Here is a 2,500-nt window from a genome sequence, read left to right as displayed (position 1 = left end):
ACTCCGCCGAAAGCCATCCTCGACATACCCGTGCATTGAGAAGGTTTGGTGGCCGTACTCCCAACACAAAAGCATACCGAAGACAACCCCAAGCTAAAGCTCACTTGAAGCCAACGCATCGTCACCATGTGTTCGTGTGGCCGAGAATTGGGTAGCTTCTTCATCAACCCCGCCGAAAGCCATCCTCGACATACCCGTGCATTGAGAAGGTTTGGTGGCCGTACTCCCAACACAAAAGCATACCGAGGACAACCCCAAGCAAAAATTCATTTGAAGCCAACCCATCGTCGCCCACAACTAGTGGGTGAATGGTGTGCTTCCCGGGGTTGGCATAGACATTCCCTCGCATGCAAAAGATTGTCGATGCGAAAGATTATCTATGCCAACCCCGGGAAGCACACCATTCACACACTCCCGACCGGTGTGGTGTGGCGGTGATTGGATAGTTACGGATTGAGCACTTGCCAAGGATCAAAATGTGTCATTTAGAAGAAACATTTTCAAAAAGTTTTTAAAATCTTGTGGGTTTGCAACTCATAAGAGCGTCACTTTCAACGTCCCCGGTATTGGATTGAGTTTCTAAAAACAACCGTGCACACCGAGGTTAAACTTTACCGGCTCCACTCCGACTCGCCGCTCGCCCACAATTTGTTTGCAACGAAACATTTGTTTTTAATTTTGTTGGTTTGAAATTGTTTTGAAAAGGTTCTTTAAATCTAGTGGGTTTGCAACTCATAAGAGCGTCACTTTCAACGTCCCCGGCATTGGATTGAGTTTCTAAAAACAACCGTGCACACCGAGGTTAAACTTTACCGGCTCCACTCCGACTCGCCGCTCGCCCACTAGTCCGAAGGCAACAAAACATTTGTTTTTCATTTTGATGAAAATTTCTGTTTTTAAATCTTGTTGGTTTGAAATTGTTTTGAAAAGGTTCTTTAAATCTTGCGGGTTTGCAACTCATAAGAGCGTCACTTTCAACGTCCCCGGCATTGGATTGAGTTTCTAAAAACAACCGTGCACACCGAGGTTAAACTTTACCGGCTCCACTCCGACTCGCCGCTCGCCCACAAATCCGAAGGCAACAAAACATTTGTTTTTAATTTTGATGAAATTTTTTGAAAACATTGGCTTGGCAAGCCCCAATCCGCGACTATCCACCCACCGCCACCCCACACGAGTGGTTGTTGTTGCGAAATGAGGTTGTGGTCGACATGCCCGTGCATTTGAGAAGGAGTTCCTAGCACTCCATGCTCTCCCATGCCAAAAAAAAGCCTAGACAACCCCATTTCGCAACTTTCCACGCCTTTTTTTTCCTCCCTCACCCATGGCGGCGGCGTGGTGGCGGCGGCCGGATTCCGGCCACCACCGCCATGGGTGGCAGCCCCCCGACCCCGACACCAAACCCATAATACCGAGGCAACATATCGAGGCAACATGACATGGGTGTGGCGTGGGGGAAGGGGGCTGCAGCTAGGAAGGCATGGGCTGCCATGCATATGCAGGCAACACACACCCCCCTATATAGCATTTTATGCATTTAGCCCTTTGACAGGAAGAGACATCACCTATGCGCGAGGAGTCATAATGGGCTCTAAATAATTCAATACAAGGTATTTGGACGTGATTTTTTGCAGGGATACTAAGAAACATGCAATCTATGATGGGAAAAAGTTTCATAAATTTTTGAAGTCGGGAAGTATTTTTTATTATTTTTAGAAGTCGTAAAATTGAAAAAATCATTAAAACAAATCCGGGAGGAATTTTTTAGTTTTGTAAGTTGGAGAAGGTCCTAAAAATCATAGACTACTTATGGGGAGCTTATTGTGCGAGGAAATTTCAATAAAAACGGGGTTTGACAAGATTTGAAAAATTCTGTCGACATTTGAAAAAACCTGGAACCATGCTGCCGTCATGCTGCGCACATGCTGCGCGCAGGCTGCGCGCATGCTGCGCGCAGACTGCGCGCATGCCATGGCAGGACAAGTTTCGCTAGCCTCACTGTCGACAGATGCGCAAGCTGCGCGCACGCTGCGCACAGGCTGCGCGCATGCTGCGCACAGACTGCGCGCACGCTGCGCGCATGCCATGGCAGGACAAGTTTCGCTAGCCTCACTGTCGACAGATGCGCAAGCTGCGCGCAAGCTCCGCGCACGCTGCGCACAGCCTGTGCGCATGTTGTGCGCATGCTGCGCGCAGGCTGCGCGCAGGCGCCGCGCATGCCATGGCAGGACAAGTTTCGCTAGCCTCACTGTCGACAGATGCGCAAGCTGCGCGCACGCTGCGCACAGGCTGCGCACAGCGCATGCCATGGCAGGACAAGTTCGCTAGCCTCACTGTCGACAGATGCGCAAGCTGCGCGCACAGGCTGCGCGCACGCCATGGCAGGACAAGTTTCGCTAGCCTCACTGTCGACAGAATCAGCACGCTGCGCGCAAGCTGCGCGCACGCTGCCGGCATGGTGCGCGCACGCTGCCGGCATGCTGTGCGCACGCTGCCGGCA

The sequence above is a fragment of the Prunus avium genome, unplaced genomic scaffold (assembly GCF_965620075.1).
Source record: "Prunus avium unplaced genomic scaffold, drPruAviu1.hap1.1 HAP1_SCAFFOLD_20, whole genome shotgun sequence".
Taxonomy (NCBI): domain Eukaryota; kingdom Viridiplantae; phylum Streptophyta; class Magnoliopsida; order Rosales; family Rosaceae; genus Prunus; species Prunus avium.
The sequence above is the reverse complement of the archived record's forward strand: the minus strand, read 5'-3'. Positions refer to the sequence as shown.